We start from the raw sequence: 21443 nt of genomic DNA, 5'->3' as shown, positions 1-21443 counted from the left end.
CTTACTCCAGCTATGGCACACTATGTATAGGGGGGGGGGGGGGGCTGGTGCACAGCAGGGAGGAAGAGAGAGGGTCATTTATAATGTATAGGCCTCTTGGAGCGTGAGGTGTTGGGTCTGCTTAGGTTGTGTGCATAGCTCTGTGTGGCTGGTCCTCACTCTGAGCACTTGCCTTATTTACTTTAAAAGCTTTCCTCTGGAGCCTTGTTTGAAAACTTGGGAGGCTGGCTGGATAAGACAGATCCAATTCACTAATACCTCCATTTTTACAGCAATGAGCCTATCGCCTTACAAGATTTGGGAGTAGGCACAACTCTCCCTTTGAAAGTTGCACAGCCTTGTAAATCCACATTAGTGTCTTGTTACCTGTAATGTAATGAGGTTAGTCGGGCGGTTGTCTGCGGGGTGCTCCGGTAATGCTCTTGGCTGCGAGGACGGAGGAATCCGACTGGATCCTGTTAAGAACAACACAGTGGCTTTATCTCCATTCACAGCAATAAACATCTGACATAAAAAAGCCTGCACATTAACTGTAGTGCACCTGTAGCTTGCTCTGTTCTTGTCACTCATGCTTATTTCATAGCACACTGCAGCTCTGATATGACAGGTTGCTGGTGCTGATTGTGTGTACTTGACTATGTAGATTATACAGCAGCTTGCAGGATAAGAGTGCTGTTGTTGGCCCAGGCAGCCTCCTCCCTGCCTGTCAGCGCCAAGCGGAGATGAGCTTGTGGCCCGTTCTGTCTGCTGTTAATCCTGCCTGTTCTGCTTTGTCAAAGCTGCTGTTTGAACAATGGAGCTGTCTTCTTGTCTGCTAATTTAGGAACAAACATTTGCCTGCGTAGCAAACAAGCTCTCCCAGGAAGTGCTATTAATAGGATAATTAAGCAGACGGTAATGAGCAGGATTACTGCTAATTATGACAAGATTTGTTTTGGCATTTGCCTGAGAGGCAGCGGAGTGTTAAAGTCTGCACAGGAGTTCATCACTGCACTGAGCGAGCAGGCACCTGAGTAAACAGACTGAGACACACAGGGGGCGGTTGGGGGGGGGAGGGTGCGCTGCGTGCATGTGTGCATGTGTGGGTGTTTGTGGGGGGGATAAACAGAGGGGAGATAATAGCAAAAGCACAACAATTCTAGCACAGGATATCACTTTGCAACAAGGTTAATCCAACCTGCCCCTACGACTTTATGGCTATGAGGGGCTGCCAGCTGACCCTGCACACTGTATCCATATCCTAAAGTTAGTGACACATGCTCATCACATTTCTCCAAGTCGCAGCTGACGTCTTCAAATGTCTTGTTTTGTGAGTCCAACAGTCCAAAACCAAAAGATATTCAATTTATAATATTATAACACAGAAAAGCAGCAGATTCCCACATTTGAGAAGCTGGAACAAGTCGATGAATAATGTAGTGTTTAAAGTTTTTAACTGTAGTCCTTTGTTTTATTTGTCTGACAGTTGCTGCAGACACACGAGCAATTTCCTCAAGGATAAAAAACAACAATAAACTGATTCATGTACAACTGTTTTCCCGCAATAAAGACCTGTAAAAACAGCAACACGCAATGACAATGAAATCTGATTGACAGATAAATACGGAGTAAAACAGACAGTAGACAAACTCAGACACAGTTGTGGAACATCTGTTTCAGTTTTCATCGTCTGTCAAGACAACATCTGACTATAAAGGATGATTCTAATTAAAAATAATCTGTACTGTTTACAGTTTAGGTACATTTTTTTGATATGGACACTCATATTGCAACCTTTACGTTTTCATCAAGATCACATCATCGCTGCATTCGTAAAGGTAGATGCCTGAATGAAGGAAGAAGGTAGATATGCGACCTGAATTTCAGGTTCCGGCTGTATAATCATTTTACTTGACTTTGTTGAGGCTTTTGTTCTTCAGAATAAAAAATGTCTCACTTGAAGGCGACAAAGAAAATGTGAGCAAAGAAGCCAATTCCTTTTTTCAAATGACTACACAGCAGCATTTTCAAAAAAACCCTTGTTAACTAGCCGTTTTTCTGCCATCAGATGCTGAAGAAGTGGTGTCATGTTTGAAGAAAAACGTGATTTTATTTCATGTGTATAAAATCTCTGATAATTTATTTGTATCTAAAGTTTTGCTGCTTTTCAGCTAACAATGAGGGCTAAAAGGCTAATCTTTTGTCTTATGCTAGATTAAAAGTTTGATTATTTCTTAGTGTTTTATTGTATTATTAGCAACAGTATTATTGTCATTCTCTCATATGACAAGAGATTAATTAGACTTTTATTTCCTGGGAAAGACAGTAGTCAGAAGAATTAAACAGTGGGGTGACTTTAACCGAGATGAAACCTTAATTCACAAGATTCAATCAAAAACTGACAACAAACAAGCCTAGTTGAGGTGAAGGGGAATCTTAATGCGATTGTAGCTAAAGCTCAGACAGTGAGCCGCCTCCATTAAAGCATGCCACACGGCCCAGCAGCTCCAGATAAGACAGCTGAGTCTGGGATTTAGAGCTCCGGCTTATCGTCATCTTCACACCACTGTCTCACAGAGAGCAGAGAACACGGCCCCCAAATCCCCTCCGACTGGGAACCAAGTTTGTCTTTGGGTTGTGGGTGCAGTCCAAGTCGGGCACAGGTAGGTTAATGGGTTCTAACTCTCAGATAGGACCTTGATCTCTTAGCCTCCTCAAAACGCACACCAGCTTTGGCACGCCATCAAGACTTTACATTCTGTGGCAGAAGCTGGGATAAGATTATAGAGAGGGAGAGCTGTGTGGAGTACTGTTTCAGAAATAAAATTGCTTTTATTCCACCCAACATGTGTTCAGTGAGATTAAGGCATAATCTTACAACGTTTAATAAGAGCCGGTTTGTGGCCTTCCGGCTGAGGCAGAAAAAGTGGAGCATGCCTGCTCTACTTTAAATCCTGTTTATTGAATTATAAAGAACCTTAAAGGATCAGGAATGTGAATCATACATTTAAATATTTTATGGTATTTTCATGTCAAAGCACATCATCAACTAAAGTATGCGCTATTTAAAAAAACTTTTTTCTATCCAACAATTTAATTTTCTAAATATAGTTGAACTGCATTGACAAAATAAGAACTATAAATGGAATATTTTGGGGAATATAATATCACTCATTTTATGTAAATTCATGCAAAGGCACGGTATCAATTACCAAAGGATATTGGGAAGAACATGAGTAATGATCCCTTTATTTAAGATTCAACATTAAGGAGACAAAATGATAAAATATAGAACATTTGCCACCACAACCTACATCCAAATCCCTCTTTTTTTCTCAAACATAAGGCCATATTGGAAATCCCTAACCTCAATTTATGTAATCCAAAGCCCTTGCATGAACTTCAGCTTGAGCTCTGGCTTTCAAGAGGTATTTGGAAGTTAAAGTCTCAGATCAGATTTGGACAGATTAGAATTAAGAGTTGGAAGTCTGGGAGGGGTGGATATGAGGATTTGCACTGCTCCACGAGACGGCCTTGTCAGTGATAAGTTATACTGAGCCACGGGTAAGAGGATTGCCCAGACTAATCCGAATCAAAAGACATACCATGTGAATTACATCCCGAAACAGGTTCGCTTACAGAGATTAGGAGCCTGCATGTAAATCCTGTCATACTCTACTTGGCGCTGGAAGATGAGCCTGAAAGAACAAACACAAACATGTGCTTTGTACCCTGCTGCAACTGCTGGCAACAGGTCACCAACTGAAATCGCCTGTTTCCTTGATTACAGCTTTCTTTTCCCCCTATTCTTTAGAAGATGTCCATTGGTGAGACTATCTAGGCCAGGCGCACTAATTATTCACAAAACATCTAAGAAAGTGCTTATACTGAGGGTTGAGAATAATGCTCCACTAGTGAACTGACACCCACAGACACCCACATAGCAGCCTGCTCAACCCTCCCTCTCTCTCTCTTGCTATTCCTCCCTCCCACCATCACTAAGCTAAGCTCTAGTTCAATGAAGCATTTATTTCTCTTCCTGTTTGACATGGGTGATTCTATCAAGGCATCTGGCAGCAAGTGCTGTAATACAAGGCTTTCTGTTGAGATGTCAAAGAATGTTACTCTCCGCCGTAGTGAAAGGGGGAAAAAAAATAGCTTACATTTTTCTCTCTTTTTTTTCCCTCCAGAAGTACTGAACAAACAAGACTTGTATCCCTGGCCCAGAAATGCTTCAAAGAGCACATGTCTGCTGGGACTGGCTGTGAAATGTAGAGCAGTGTTGGCTGCTTAGCTTTGCATTTCAGCCAGAGCAAGCTCATAGGAGCACTGCAGAAATCTGGGCAGATCTGTAAACCAGCGAGAGTTGAGTATGAGGCACAACCTTTATCTCTCTGCAACATCTACAGAAGGAAACGTGGAAACGTGTTACTGCAATAAAAATAAAAAAAACTCCTGCAGTTTCATAACTTATCCACTGCTCACATATTTCACACACTCTGGACTGCACGCTCATTGCTGCAGAAGCCGCTGAGCTACACAAGGTCAACGGTAGGTCAACGACGTATAAGGATTTTCAACAGGTCAGTTTTAAAATTAAAAAAATAAGAATATTACTATTGCAATTGTTCAAACATTAAGAATATTGTGTACACATAAATTCATTTAAAAATTTTAAATGAAGTGATTTTAGTGTTTTTTCATCAAGATGAATTGGCCTTGGCCTTAAAAAAATGTCATGTTAAAATTAATTCATTTCCTTAACATGCATAACATTTTTTACAAGTTCTCAGAAATATTAAGTGTTTAGAAACAAAGTATTTGCATTTCTTTTGAGTTTTCTAAATAATGATCTCATATTTTTGTCACAGTTGCTTTCTTAAATGTAGTTAGCTGATTTATTTTTCCTGTAAATCACATAAACTGATAAAAATATTTAAAAAATACCATCGTTTATGCATACTGTATCAGTGATTCATATTTCAGCCACAACAATTTGATATTTCATTGTGCATTGGTTGCACCACATGATGAGTAGTTGCTCCAAATCACATGAAGACCTCATATGGTTAAAAATCTATTTAAAGAGGTATATAAACAATACATTTCATACAAAACAATAGATTTAAACCAGATTTTATTAAAATGTCACAGAATTTTTATGAACGCAAAAATTTCATAAACATTTTTTTAATAGAAATTCTCATCACAAACATTTATAAGTACAGGAAACATTCACAGCTTTATTTTGAACAAACATTTCATTTAACTTGAAAATGAAATAAATCAATTTTGATTATCAAATCACTTTGATCAGAACCATGTATTATCTAATCATGTAATCATGCCTCATCACAAACAGCTTTCATTCATGGGCTTGTTGTGAACAAACCTTTCATTAAACTTGCCAATCATGATACTGCTGATGGATATTTGGAATCTGAAAGTGGAGCACGTGGTGTTAAATGCAGGTGTTTCTTTAACCTCAAGCATTTCTGAACTTTGCCAAATCTTGGCTGCTCAACTTAGAGTAGCGTTAAGTTGCTGGTTCAGGTTCTGAGATGACAGCATGGACATCTTTCTTTTAGTAGAAAATGACATCTGGAGTTTGTAGCAACATGAATAAGTTTTTTTTTCATCCATCTGCTGCATGGAGCTAACCTTGACTTCCTCTCCCACAACCTCAAGGACCTGGCCTATACATGGAAGCTCATCATAGGTTACAATCACAAACTTGCTACTCAAGTCTTGAAGACTAGCTTGTTCCCTTGGTGGCTAAGGAGTGCACAAGGTCTACTTTTACTGGCTGGTAATATGGGCATGTCTTCATTCCAGCATACTTGCAGACGTGTATCTTTAAGGTGTCCCTCACAGCTGTCAATATGCCAGGAATCAGTTCATCATATTGCTGAATTCTCACTTTTCTTACCCAATGGTGAGTAATAGTTGACCCTGATTTTTTGGCCAGCTTCTCATACAAGTTCAGTGGAGTCTGCAGCTCGCCTCCTCGCTGAAGGTAGAGATCTGCATCCCTCTTTACAGCACCAGCAATGCCATCCTGGGCACCCTTTCCATGGGACTTTTCTGAATAGTTCCATGTAACATGCCTGAACCCAGAAAGGAAAGTCACAGTGCTAAGAAAGTAAAAGTTTGCTTTGTTCTTGTACTGTGTAATGGGTCCATCACTGATTACATGAAGAACTGTAATCTGCAGGCTGGTTGCCTGAATCTCTTTCAGTATGGGCTGCAGGTGTGCCCACACTGCCCTCTCATCATGGCGGAGGATGTCTGACAGTGTTGCATATGATTTGGTGCCATGGAGTGTGTAGAAGACAGTAGTGTGTATTGTGGTCTGCTTTCGTCCTCCTCCAAAATGATAAGCTTTACTTCTGTACTCTTGCAGGCATAGTTTTCTGAAAAATCAATGTGAAGAACAGCTTCAGATTCAGTGAGATTTTGTTTTAGGTCACAAAGCTGTCATGTTTGGTGGATCCAGTTGAATTGATGTATGACTAAGGCTTCTAGCTTTTTGTGAAACAGCTCTTTTAAGTCCGGGATTGTTCCATTGTATGTTTGTTTGAAAACATTTGCAAAGATTTTCTCTCCATTTGTTGAAGTTACCCGCTCCCATTGTTCCCACAAAACCCCAGTACAGTCTGTCGCAGGAAATTCAACTTCATCAAAGCAGAACTTTGGACATACACGATCCATGCATGCTTTGTTTTTAGGGTCACACACAATCATACTCATTAACTCCGAGATGCTGGTTGTCTTCAAAAGCCCTGTCTTGGCGAGTTTGTTAACAAATAGCCAGATATTCTTATGTTGCACACATGCACATGTATCTCTATCCTTAGTCTTTGGCTCTGTGATATAAAAAAGGCCGTTTTCTGGCAAATTGTCTGTAAGACATGGAGACATGCTGCTCCAACTCTGTTTGATACTGTGCATGGAGCTCAGTGAGGGGCTTTGTTAGAACTCTTCTTTGCATTTTCTGTTTATTTTTGGTGATGGTATCTTTTTTTCCCAGCTAAAAGACGACCGTTTTCATCTCTGGACAGAAAATTGATAACAGCTTGTTTTCTCTCTGCTGACAGTTTCTTGCACCCCCTTCGCTTGAATTTTTTACTTAGGCCTACTCTTTGTCTTGCCGTTAACCTCTTCTCACTCTTTCTGAATTTATGTTTTAGTTTTCTCATCTCTGCTAGCTGAGATGTAAGACCTGCTTTTTCAGTTTACACTTCTCTTTCTGCAGTCTTTCTGCAACATTTCTCTGCTTATGATGTATTCCTTCTCTGATCTCTGTCTGGTGTGAAGGACACTGGTGGATTAAAATCCTCAATCAGAGGTATGGGGTTTACCACAGCTTGACCTGCATTTTCTGGCTAGTCCTGTGCTACTTCTACATCAACCAGAACTGGTGAAATGTTGTCCATAGATGGTGGTCATCTTTTTCCTTTTCTTGTAAACACTGGATGCAGCCCTCCATTTCTCCCTGTTTCTTTTTCTCACTCTTTGGCAGCTCACTTGACTTTACATGTGGAATCTGTCTCTGCTGTTTTCTTCACTGGTAGCTGAAACAGTAATGTAATATAGCATCATGACATAAATCTATGGTGTATAGTTTATTTTATTCTTGAGTAATGATAGCTGACAGTAGATGAACATGTTATCAAAAAAATGCATTTCCTCAAGGTATGAAAAACACACAAGAGCAATCTGTACTTCATGTTGCTTTATTAATAGTTTACATTTTTTAACATACTTTTCTCTTCTCTCCTAGCAAGCTACAGAATTAACTTGCTGTCTATGGTGAGCAGTTTTTAATTTGCTTGGCAGTGGCATCTGGTCAAATAGATCAAAACAGTTATAAATGAATGAATAAATAAATAAATAAATAAATTAGTGATAAATGCATAATTACCAAAGTGAAATTACGTGCCCTGAATTTTTTTTTTTAATTCTTCTCATGATATTGTTTATAAGATTGAATATAAACTGTTGTTTCTGAAATATTAGAAAAAAATAACTCAAATTGCATAAAAATCTATTACAAATAATACTAAAATAAAGTACTTCATGTATATGAATCATCAATTGAATAAAAAAGCACAAAAACTGCCAATCTAGGACCAATACTGTATCTATCATGGAAAACACTCTGCAATGGTCGCAGCACAAGAAATTCAGTCAAAATTTACAGGCACAGAATGGGCCATCTAAACCAAACAAGCAAGCTTCCCACAAAAGGTCACTAAGAAATTTATAATCAAAATATATATTTGTAGAAATAACTTAATATTCATTGTTTTGTGAGGTCATACCACATGAAATCCAAATGTGGCAACTACATACCAGCTGTTAAAAAGGTCTTTTAAGCCGGGCTCAGAATAAAGGAGTTTTGGGCCGATTTATCCCTGATTCACCCTCGACAATCAGATGAGAAATCTGGACTGGGACCTTGGTCAGTACTGATGTTCATCCCAAATTATCTGGTGATGTGAGGGGTTTACAGATCCAATCTTGAACAGAACTGCTTGCAGACTCATCGAGTCGCCCCAATAATTTCAAACATTGAAGATTTAAAATCTGGATGATTACGTCACTTCTTTCCAAGCAAGACCACAATAGCCAATAAGAGAGACAAGTCCACAAGGAGACGGAAGTGAATGAGAAGACTTTTGAAATGGAGACCGTGAAGAAACAACAAACTGTTGTGCGGATGTGTTGGACAGCTGAGATGGAGGGAAGGCTTGTCGACACGTGGCAAGTACACGACTGCCTATATAACATGTCCTCCAAGACATATCATAACCATACAGACAAAGAGAAAAGCTTTACCAAAGGAAGCTGTTGCACCATGTTATTCTCCATTTTGTTTATGTCTGCTTCCCCATGAGATCACGTCAGGTGGTGCATTGCTCTCTGGCTTTATAATCTTAATGATATCCTGCAGTGCATGATGCAGCATTATTTTCAAATCTTGTAGCATGTTTGAGATTGGAGAGAAGAACATCTATGAAGTTTGTCCTTATGTGCGTGACGCAACCCGATTTCAAAATCAGTTAGTATTATAAAACTCCTGTAGTCTTAGCCCAGCTTTACCAAGCCCCCAGGAGCAGCACCAAGCTTTGAAGCCAATTTGACATAGTGGCCAAACAGTGTAATTACTTCCATAGCCGTCTTTTGATGCATGCTGGCCCAAAATAAATCAGCGGATACATTTTTTTGAGCATCACAACCCCTGCGAAATGATTTGTTTTACTATCAGAATTTGATCCATTTGGTCTGATCACATTTGGAAAGTCTAAAAGATTCAAGCTAGCAGAAACCAGAAGTTAGCCGACTCGGCCATTGGAAGTCTGGTGCTTCATGCACCATTGAGTAACTTTCATAGGAATGAACAGGGCCCCGCCTTCGACGCTGTATCCAGTTCTCTTTATACATCTATGGGCTTTACGAACCTGCTTGCTGCTTCTATGGATCTTTGGCAAACTGGTATATGATGCAACTTCCTGTCTTTGAATGGATTTCAAAATAAAAGTCCCAAGGTGGTCATTTCTTGATGGTTGTGTCATCAGACAAAGTTTGTATATTACAGTGAAAATATAGATACAAATGCTTCGCAGTTTCATACAGAACTACAAAACTCTTTGAAATCATGCCAAATAGGGCAGAAAATAAATTTGAATAGATTTTCAAAGAAGTTTTAAAAACTGCTGTCATGGCCAGATGGTCGCACCACATGATATTTTGACACTTTAAATAATGGGAAAATTACAAATAACTAATGGTTTTTGAAAAGTTAAATTGAGTACATATATGGGAGAGGTACTACACAACTGGAAAAAATGCAGTCGGACAGAAAATTTAGGCATCACATCATTGACCCAGGTACATCCTACTGATAGAAAATGATGAATAATATCACAGCTTAAAGTTGAAATTAATCTGTTGAGCCTTCATGTGTATAGGGGAGATATACTATGGTAATTACTCTACACATCAGGCCTTGTGAAAAATGCAGCAAAGCAAAGCTATTTTGTTGTAGATTGAATGTATGTAAATGCTTTAGGGCACAGTGTAAATGGAAAGCACTGAGACGAAAGCAGTGGGAGACGGCATAAGAAAAACCATCAAGCAGTGGTGCAAAACTCTCTGCAGCGCTATGAAGCATGCCGAATAGAGGTCTCTCGCTGCAGTATAACGGCTCATAAAGCCGCAAATGGTATTTCCACTTCATTCAGTCTCAGGGCCAGGTTCCAAGCAGCTCCTCAACGACGGAATTGAACCCATTAGCAATCGATTAAAGAACCAGCAGGCAGTCACTACTCTGCCTGCAGGCTGACGGGGTCTGGCGGGGGCGGGGGGGTCTGTCGGCCAGCAGAGGCTCCTGGGGATTGAGGTCCAAATCTTTGTTTATGTAGAAATAGTGGCGAGCACTTTAACCTTGGATCCCACCCCTGTGGAGCAGATTAAGACGTGGGAGTTTTTGATTGAAACGTGATGTCACTGATGCACAAGGTACAACACATCCCTGAAATAAGACACCTGCTACTCCTCAAGAGATGGTGGGATACCAATTTGATGAGCATATTCATAAGTCCTATTGAATGTTTGAGCCATGGATGTTTATCCAGACCATGAGACATGAATGATGAACAATTTGACCTTTGGCAACAGATTAGAATTTCAATCAAGTGACCACAAACCAATCCATAAAACTATATAAAAATGGAGAGCGGTGCCATGTAATTACCTCAGGCTTAAAACATCTTCAAATGTTCTCTCGGTCATTAAAAGCCCTTTTGGCACATAGTGAGCATACATGTAGAAAGATCTAAATTCACACAAGTGTATAAAAGAGAATTTATTCTACTGTCATCCTACTCTCCTTGCCCCGGCACTATATATGCTCCATACATAGCAGCCTGTCAGCTTTTATTCTTGGTGCCGACCTTTGTCTGCACAGGCCTCATAACTGACATTTTCAATTACACAGCAAACAACTTATCAATATGCATGGATTTCCCAGCCAATATCAGAGCAAACAGAGTCGTTTGGAGAGCTGAGTCTGTCAGGGGAGAGAAATAGGGCAGACATGTCAAGGTCAGGATTTTGTTAATGAGGGACGGGCCGCTGAATAATTGAATGGGCTGAGCAGTATCGACTGTTGAAGCAGAAGCGTTTAAAGCGTTGGCGATCGTTAAGGAAAATCCTCCCAGCACTTTATGTTCCATGGCAGTAATTTATGCACGGGCATCCAAGCGGGTGCCCTATGGTTCACAGCACTGAATGCACAAAGCAATGAGTGGATTAGCCAAGCACACTTTAGAAACAGCAGCCAAGCGTGCAAGTCATTCCTGTGGATGAAGTGATGGCTCTGGCAGTGCAATTATTCAGCTGTGCATTTTAAATACACAGACAAATGGCAACGAGAGAGGCGTCAAATATCTGCCCTGTGTACCTAGCAGAAACATGGAAAAATAGCTAAACGTGAACAGAATGTCGAGGCCGTAAAGTAATAAATCTGCACATTATGTGTCACATAAATCACACTCAAATACAGAATAGCTGCAGCACTGACGGAGGGCGCTCCATAGGAAAGCAAACGTAACATGTGATTGTATGCTGTGCTCTCTGTAAACATGTTCCTGAAGGGAAAAAAACTGTCTGACAGACAACTCCCACTAAACTGATGACATCAGCTGGTGCTGCCGGATTCCCTGGCACAATTGTGATATTTGGCTGCAGAAAACAAATTCTGATAATTGTGGGATCAAAGCAGCAGATGTAAATGCATGTAAACATGCTAAGTAATACTACTTTAGCCAAATGCCCCCTTTTGTTTTGAACGCAATCTCAGCCATTTTTTAATCTGCACCAAGAACTGCTCAAGCTGTTGTTGTTGCGGCAACATACTCGAGCAGTTCTCAGGCCTTTAAGCCTCCACCCCTCTCTCCTCTCTGCAGGTTGGGAGCTTTGGGGGGGCTTCTAATCCCTCTATGTAATTACTGCTCCCTGCAATGGCCAGACCATCTCTGTGTAAATCAGATTAGCTGACCTAAATCGCTCTCGTTTCTCTCTACCCCATCAAACAATTCCTTATCTACACCCAGAGAGCTAAACAACACACAGACACCACTCCTCCCAACCTCCCGCCCCCAAAAGACATGGCCTGTTTATTTGATCAGTGCAGGAAAGCAAACAGTTTCTCCATGATACACAAACAGGCTGGGCTTGGCCGGCCCTGCTGGGTGGCCGGAGAACGAGGGCAGGGCTGAGTCACTAGCTGGGCTGAAGACAAGCAGATAACCACCTTCATCACGTCCACATCTTCCATATCGGGCCCATTAAAATCAGAGGAAGTGAGGCAGGCGCATAACACAGACAACGATGTTGCTCAATGCGTGGTAAATAAAGGTCACCGAACATGATAGAGATGTATTACTCCTCTCGGTGCTGCCTCCTTCCCATCCAATTTATTCCTCAGGTCATACATTTACAACTTTGAGAGAGTGGGAGGAGGGGTGGGGGTGGGGGTATTGAGAGGAAATGCTGCTCTTCAGTGGGAATAGAGACAGGCTAAAGTAAAGAGGGGGAACAAATGAGGTCTGTGATCCTGCCTGTCCCCTCCTCTACCCCCCTTTTTTTCCCTCCCGAGCCCCAATCAGGCTGAACCACTGCTCTCAGCGCGACAGCCAGGCCTTTGTTGCTGTCTGAATGGAGGTTAAATATCCCTCGAAATCAGAGCTCTTTGGCTTTCTGGACGCATAGTCAGAGACCCAGTGCCTTTCACATGCTAATGCCCGTGTTTTTTATTTCCTTTGTAACCATGGTTAGACAGCGGTATCATGCTAAAGGGCGATGAATAAAGCAGGGTGAATTTGTTTTTTTCTCAGCTTCTCTCTCTCTTCTCTTTTCTCCCATCTATCCCCCCCCCCCCACCCCCTACCCCTCCTTTTTTCCCCTCTCTCTCTTTTATCACCATCTCTCCGAGCCAGCCCACATTCCATCCCCCTCCTGCAGGGGTTTAAAAAAGCACAGATGGTCTCTCCTGACCTGCTATTCATCATTGTGTCAAAAGCTTTGTCAGAATAATGCTCCCCAACAACAAGCTGAAGGATTTTATTTGTTTCTATTGATGAGGCCCGTTAATTTCACAGACGTCTCATTAGGCTTAAACCACCAATTAATTTCTTTTGTTCTCATTAAATGGCTAATTCTAAACATGAACCGCACTGACAATGAGTGCTGCTCAGAGCCAAAGCCAGACAGCGCTGCTCCCGCCACGGAGCTACTGGAGCGTGAAGCAGGCAGGTAGAGGGAGAAAATTGAAGAGCAGGAGGGAGCGTGAGATGGGGGGAGGGGAGGAGGGCAGGAGAATGAGAGAGAGAATGAGAGAGGGAGGGAAAGTGGTGGCAAGAGCAGGAAAGAACGAAGGAGAGCCCTGACAAAATCCTCTGTTAATTTGTATACGCCCTTAACACTAGGCATGGATGGCAACTCATTAACTGCTTGCAGATTTTTTTTTTCCCTGTCGGGGGATCAAGTGGCCCTCAGGGGTAAAGGTTGCAATCATCTGTTGGTGGCAGCAGCCAGCACTCAGCTATGAATAAAAAACGAAAATAAAAATGATAGCAGAATAAATCAAAATACAAATGGGAACAAAAGAAAAAATGAAAAGCACAGACTGGGAACCAAGGTAGTAATTTTTCTATTGGAAGTGTACTCAAAAGCTATCTTGTGCCTGCACTCCATTATAGCAGTGCAAGCTGTCATTATGGCCAAGGATATATGGAAGCCTCATAATATCCAGAGATTGGTAGTTTGTTAGACAGCACTGTACAATTTGCTGCAGCCTTGAAGGATCCTTGAGCCTCTCTTGACAATTTACCGAGGGAATTGCCGGAGCGTTGCCTTTTGTCTGCTGGAGACACAGGGGCAATTATCCAGCCTCCTGTAATGTTTCCCTGACTTTAATCTCCTGGCTGAGAGCGTAAAGCAGAATGGGTAAGGTTTCAGAGTGCCTCTGGGTTCTATTAACACACAACTGCTGTTTCTGTTCAGGCCAGGCAGCCAAGAGAGGACTGCAATCTGACAGACAGGCCTCCCCTGGGCTTTTAAGGAGAAAACATGATTATGTCATAATATATTTTCGAAAAGAGATCCATTTGAAAGATTGCCCCTCTGTCTTTTCAATCTAACATGGCTCTGCTTTTGTCAGGCACAGTGGGAGCACTGGGAATGACAGATGCTTCAATGAACCAAACAGGAATAGAAATAAAGTGTTTTACCAGAAAAAAAAGACACCAGAGGCCGGAAGTAAGGACAAGAAAATCCTATTTCACTAACAATTTCATCAAATGGAGCTCTCTGGTGTCAAAATTTACAGAGGATTATTCAAATGTATTTCTAAAAACCCTGCAGATCTGCGTAAATAACTCTATATAACAAAATATTACTTTACACTCTTATGTAATGAATTACTCCAGGTCCAAACAAGACTAAAGCCCCATTCAGATGGGATCAACGAATCAGGGGAAGGTGGGGAATGAAATATTCACTGTTCTCCTCTGTAATTTAACTCTGGACGGAGTTTTCACCATCGCAATAATACAATATAGTCTGTAATAGACATGAACATTCAGCAGGACAAAGCCAGAAAAGAATACTGATACTTACTAACCTGTGCTGACCTTATTACAACAGCTTATAGCTTATTTGGTGATCCTTCAGGGTCTTGCTCTCCTGATGGCTTTAATTTTTTCCATTGTTGTATTGGTTACCAAATAGGCCTATATGTTGGTGTTAGCATGTTTGTAACACAAACATATATCAGATTAACAAAAACATTTTCGACCCCTCTCATTTTCACACAAAAGTCAAAGTTCACCTTGAGCTGATAAAACGCAGTAGAAGGAAAAGTAGCTCTTGGTACAGAAAGGATGTCGCTCTGGATGGGTAATTGCAGTTTATATTATTATATTTTTAATTTAATTATTACTACACATACACATTTTGAACTGGCTTGAAATCAATGACCAGTGCAGGTAATGATATAACACCAGCTCCCCTGGAGAAATCAATCCAATCCAAATGGGGTTTAAGCATCTACAGCCATGTAGCGGCTCTGTGAAGCACTACAGCATAGCGGTGCTATGAACTAGCAAAAAACACAAAGTGCCGCTGAGGCTGATGGTAATGTCATTAGTTTTGCAGGTACTTAGTCAAATGAAATGTTGAACAGATTGTGTGACGAGTTAAGAGATCACAAAAATTATTAAAACTTAGCCGGGGGAGCGATAGCACTAAAAACGACAAATGCTAACGTCACTACAGTCATTAGGATATATCGTCTGGGAAACATGAATGACATAGAAGGGGTGCAATGATATGCACATCTTGTGAGTGTAGGGCTATAAAAGCAGGCATCAATGAAAAAAGAATAACGCCCAAACAAAATGAAAAAGGCACATTTCAATGTCACATTTTGACCTGATGAAGATCTGACTTGGATTGAAACATTGCTCTTTGAATTAAAATTAAAATTGCTGCTTTAGAGTAGCAAGTGCGGGCGTTACTTTAAACATTAATGTCTGAACAAAATTTCATGACAATCCATCTACTAGACAACAACAACTACTCGTTGAGATATATCAGTCTACACCAAAATGGTGACCAAGCGAACCAACAGACAGAGAGATGTTGCCATCCATAGAGCCATAGTGCTAGCATGGCTAAAAGCTGTTTAATTCCTGAGGCCCAGTGTAGGTGTGTCAGTCCACTCCACTGAATGATAGCAAACATATCACTTTGAGGCTGAGAATAACACTTGAGTTTCACAACAGAGTATTTGGACAGGCTGAGCTCTCCAGCATAGAGATCATGCAGCCTCTTCACTACTTATATGTGTAAGAGCTTTACAAAATGCCAAGAGACAAGGGGGGGCTATCTTGTGATCAAAGTATATGCCTTTTAGAGTGTAGGCGACTCTCTGCACCTCTCCAGTGATGACTATAGCGCACTACAGCAATACTGGCATGAGAGTATTCACTGTGAGGAAAGTAAGTCTGGTGGTTTTTGATAGAATATGAGAGTGTTTTCTTACTCAAATAATGTAAGTGATCTTTCCCCCTGCACTAGTCAATGGACTGAAGTTCAAGCTGAGAAGTGACTATGAAATTATAATTAGGATATGTGTCCTGAAGAAGAAGTCTACCAGGACATGGATAACTTTCCTTCCTTTCTATGTTGGATGTGACTAAAGCTGCAACAATTTGTCGATGGACAGAAAATAATAGATAATAAAGATCATTGTTTTAGTCATTTCTTAAGCAAAACGTTGTTGTAGCTTCTCAAATATGATGAGTTAATGCTTTTCTTTGTCATACATGATAGTAAACTGAATATCTTGTTAAGACTTCTTGTTGTTTAGACAAAATAAGACATTTAAAGATGTAACCTTTGACCTTGGGAAATTATAATGGGCATTTTCACTACTTTGGGACATTTTATAGACAAAGCGACTAATCAATTCATTGAGAATATAATCAGCAGATTAATTGATAATGAAAATAATCGTTTAGCTGCAGCTGTAGATGTGACTTTGCAATCAAGACTTTAAGATAGGATTAAGTTTGTCATGTTTACCTGGCAGCAGATAATCAGGGCCCATCATTTTTGGTTTTATTTGAAAAAATAAAAAATGTCAACATTATTTACAGGGGAAAATCTGATGAAAAACTAATTAACAAATTTGGGTGGAAAGTAGCATCTGCAGGATACACATTATTTAGATCAACTGTATATTGTTTTCTTTGAGAAAAAATCTTTATGAAATAATTACTTGACTCTGGGGGCTGATCTACAGCCGTATACACAGTTATTTTGTGTTTTGTCTCATCGGTTTCTATTACCCTCATCAAGAGAGGATGCTGTTTACAGTAAAGTGCAGTTAGCAGCAGAAAAACAAACACAATATAGGATTATGATCAGATTATGATTACTATAAACATGGAGAAAATCTGTTTAAATCATTTGGTGTTTTCTTCTGTGAAAATAGGTTAAAAAAATGTTGAGCAACATTATTTTTCAAAAGAAGCTGAAACATGAAACATTCAATACTACTTGGGATGTAATGAACTGCAGCCATCATCAAATATTTATAGAGGTGCAATTATAAGTCCATTGTTAGTCGACAAGAAGATTAATTGCCAACTATTTTGATAATCGATCAATTATTTTAAGTCATTTTTTAAACAAAAAATGCTAAAATTCTCTGGATCCAGCATCTTACAATATTTTCTATTTTTTTTAGTCTTCTATAACAGTAAACTGAATATCTTTCTGTGTGTTCAGACTACCGGCGACAAAGCAACAGGCTACAAGTCATTTTCATTGGAAGCCGGCGCTCGTAATGTGAACACCTCATTTGGGTTGTGGACTGATGGTCGGGACCAAATAAGACACTTTGACATTTATTAGACCAAATGACTGATCGATTAATTAATAAAGACAGTTCAAACTACTTTAAAGACCTGCCAACATCTATCATGTGATGAAAGCAATGTTGTCAGGAGTAATTCAAGGTATCCAATAGAGAATTGATCTGGGCAACACCAAATCCATCAATCTATTGATTTGATTGTTGATTTGACTTGAGTCAAGAAATGTTCAGTTCATCAGTTTGCTTTAAATGTATCTGGAGACATTCAAACGATCAAACACTCACCCTCTGAAGGTCTGTAGTTCACTTCTTAATGGACTCAGTAGTGGTTACATTTAGCTTGATGTCGGTTACAGTGGATCCCTTTGTTGGTAACGGAAAAAAGCATCAAAACATTCATAGAAACTCATCAAATCATCCCTGAAGCATAATCCACTTCTCCACTGTCCATTTGTGTTTTTTAGCTTGTTGCTGGTAGTCATAGTTTTTGCCAAAAAATGGCTAAATACACCATTTCCACTTACAGGAGGCAGTTAGCTCGACACAGCTAGCTCAGTCCATAGCTGGAACATTTGTTCTAGCCTATTGACAAGATAAGTAATGTTAATAACTTTCCTTTGTAGAATATTCAACTCATATCTTATATAAAGGCTAAATGGAAATCACAGCTACGTAAATACTTATCATAAAACTTAACATAAAACTTTATAGATACTTCATTTATTTTGCTAGAAAGAAGTCTTTCTTGGTCACCAATAACGTTGAGCTGTTTATGTGCCTTTTTAAGATTATTAATAGTGTGTACATGTATTTAAAATATTAGATACTGTATGTACAGTATGGGCCTGTCACAAAACAGAAATTTGTACAGCATATTTATCAGACTAAAGAACTTTGGTCATATTGAAATTTAATTTATTGAGAAGGCATAAAAACATTTTTTTAGCCAAAATATTATAATAAGTACTGATACTTTATGAAAGCCACAATGTGCCAATATGTAGTTTATCTTATGTAGAAAACAGTGATGGTTGCATGTTTTCCATTAACGTTAACTCCATAAATCTAGAAGAACCACCACATAATACTCCACAAATATATCCTGCATTACCAGTGGTGGAAGAAGTATTCAGATCATTTACTTAAGTAAAAGTACTTAAGTCAGCAAAATGTACTTAAAGTATTAAAATAAAAGTAGTGGTTTGGTTGATATTAATACTGAAGCATCAGTGTGTATCAGCAGCATGTTGCTGTTGTAGCTGCTGGAGGTGGAGCTAGTTTGAACTACTTTATATACAGTTAGCTAGTTTAGTCCAGTGTTTCCCAATCTAGGGGTCGGGCCCTCCAAAGGGTCACCAGATAAATCTGAGAGGTTGTGAGATGATTAATGGGAGAGGAAAGAAGAAAAAACAAAGTTCTGATACACAAATCTGTTTTCAATTTTTGGACTTTTTCTCTAAACTTTGATTTTTGGTGAAATATTGAATCATTTTAACATTTATTGAAATGAAGCCATGTGAGAAAGTTAGAAGGAAAAATCACTATTTGGTGGAGCTGTTAACAACCGATAAACATCTGAAATGTGACCCCGACTACACACTGCTGTAATATGTCAAAAGCAAAAACTGTTGGAAACCACTGGTTTCATCTTTAACAATGTGTTGTATTTTAAAAGCTTGTTATGTTATCCATTGTGTCAAATCTTCATCTGAAAAGTAACTAAAGCTGTCAAATAAACATAGTGGAATAGAAAGTACAATATTTACCCTAAAAATGTAGTGGAGTGGAAGTATAAAATAGCATCAAATGAAAATACTCAAGTAAAGTACAAGTACCTCAAAATTGCACTTAAGTACAGCACTTGAGTAAATATACTTAGTTACTTTTCACCACTGTCCATTACATGAACAAATGAATACTGTTAAGTATGAAGGTAGTGCAGAGAGAACAACAGACCGAAGGTACCATGTAGAGTCACCTGTGGAGTAACTAAGTTGAGTCCCTGACTGTATTTAATTACATGGTGTTAAATCAACTCAAACAATATTAACTGACATAAACTGATAATTCTGTATTACCTATTTAAGAAAACCTCTGATATAAACTGGACAAGCTTTTTCTAATCCATAGTATGTGATCATGTTGTTAATCAGCTTAATAAAAATAAAAGATATCTTCCGAGTAAACAGGCAGAAGAAGGGGCCAAAGGGAAATCCCGCTCCTACCACTTTAGCTCAATACCACCATTTCTTCTGTAATTAGTCATGTTGCTCATACACCTCCAGCTGTGCCTTAATCAAAGAATGTGTGTGGAAATATAATTAGCATGTTAGCATAATGCACATAATAAAGGAGTACTTGTAGTTGTCTTGATCTCAACATCAAAGAGCATGTTGGTTCCTTCTTAGGGCATTAGCATCATACAAATCTAATTACTCTGGGTATTGAATTACTGGATTTTAGTGGATACTTGGAACAAATACAAAGGAATGTCCCAGAAGTACCCTGGCCTTCCAGTGAAAAACAGCCATTACCAAAAGGGCAGACATGAGAAGATGGTGAAACAGCATACTGATAATGTGTATTCCAATTCCTCAGGACACATCAGGAGGAATTTAGTTTTGCTGGCTTCACAGCCCCCCAGCTGCGGTGACACAAACCTGCGTAGTGCAGACAGTCCCTTGACCTCAATATCTAAAATAGCATCCAGTCCATTACTGCACCTCTGACTAAGCTCTGAGTCTCCACGGGGTGAAGTGCAACATCAAGTTCACATGTAGAAAGTCCTGTGAACATCAGTAGTCTGAACACAGCGGCAGCAGCACAAGCAGCAGCTGTGGCGGTGGCGGCAGCAGCAATCCAGCCTAATCCAAATGAATCCGGGTCTCCCAGGTTTGTTCATCCTGGTTGGAGGGTGATGACTGCTCTGCTCTGCTGGGGTGCTTATCTGCTGTCAGTGGTCGGTGGCTGTACAGGCCTTGTGTTATCAGGGCTCAGCCTGCTCAGGGATTGGAGGGCCCATGGAAAGTAAACATCGAACCTGTCCTTTGCTTATCTATCCCAGGAGGGAGTGTGTATCTGTGTGAGGGAAAGAGAGAGAGAGAAGCTTGTTTCCATGGCAACCTCCTCCTTTAACCCCCACCACCACCACCACCCCTCCCCTCTAGAGGAGAACCCTGGTGGTCTTTGTGTAATGCGATTCCACTAGAATGCACTGTGGATTAGAGCAGCACTGCCTTCGGGCCCTAGGCAGGGCAACAGTGAAGACATTATTACCCAGATCAAATGCTGTAATCACTAGGCACTGGGGGCTTTCACATCCATTGCAGATAAAACCCAGGACTGGCAATACTCAGGTGATTAGGGGATTATTATTCTGCATTTCAGCACGGTGCCAGTCCCTCGCTGTTGGAGAAAGAAAACCCAGATTCTCTGTGTGATGGATGGGGGGAGGGCAGAAAACAGAATGCCAGCCAAAAGAACCAGCCAGAATTCTGGTGGACTGTGATCAATGCCTGGCAGCTAAAACTAAAAAAAAAAAAAAAAAAAAAAAAAAAAATCCCATTCACACAGTGGTTTGCATGTGCAAGCCCACATATTGGCATTACAGACCCCCCTTGGCTTTCTGTAGAGTCCTGGCTCCAACAATCCAAGCAGAAGTAGAGAATTGGACTATTTTCTTATGTTTAGAGCTGCTGTAAAACACTTAGGCCACTCTAGTTTCTTAGTCTGCACTGTAGCCCTCCTCTAAATAGAACAGGGCAGCATGGGCTTTCGCATGAGAACCTGCTGAAAGCCTTCCATTGAGAGGTAGATCAGCGGAAGGCGAGACAATGACCCCCTCAGTGTCCAGCAATAGGCACTCAGAGGTACAACCTTTCATCTGCAGATATTTTACTGTTTGATTAAGTGAGGAAGAAAATTCTACTTGAGCAAGGAGCTTACGCTACAAATGCACACAGGAAGTACACACTTCAGTGATGTGGGAAAAGAAAGACTATAGCCTTTAACAAAT

Source organism: Thunnus thynnus, chromosome 5 (assembly GCF_963924715.1).
Source record: "Thunnus thynnus chromosome 5, fThuThy2.1, whole genome shotgun sequence".
NCBI lineage: Eukaryota > Metazoa > Chordata > Actinopteri > Scombriformes > Scombridae > Thunnus > Thunnus thynnus.
Note: the sequence above shows the minus strand (reverse complement) of the source record.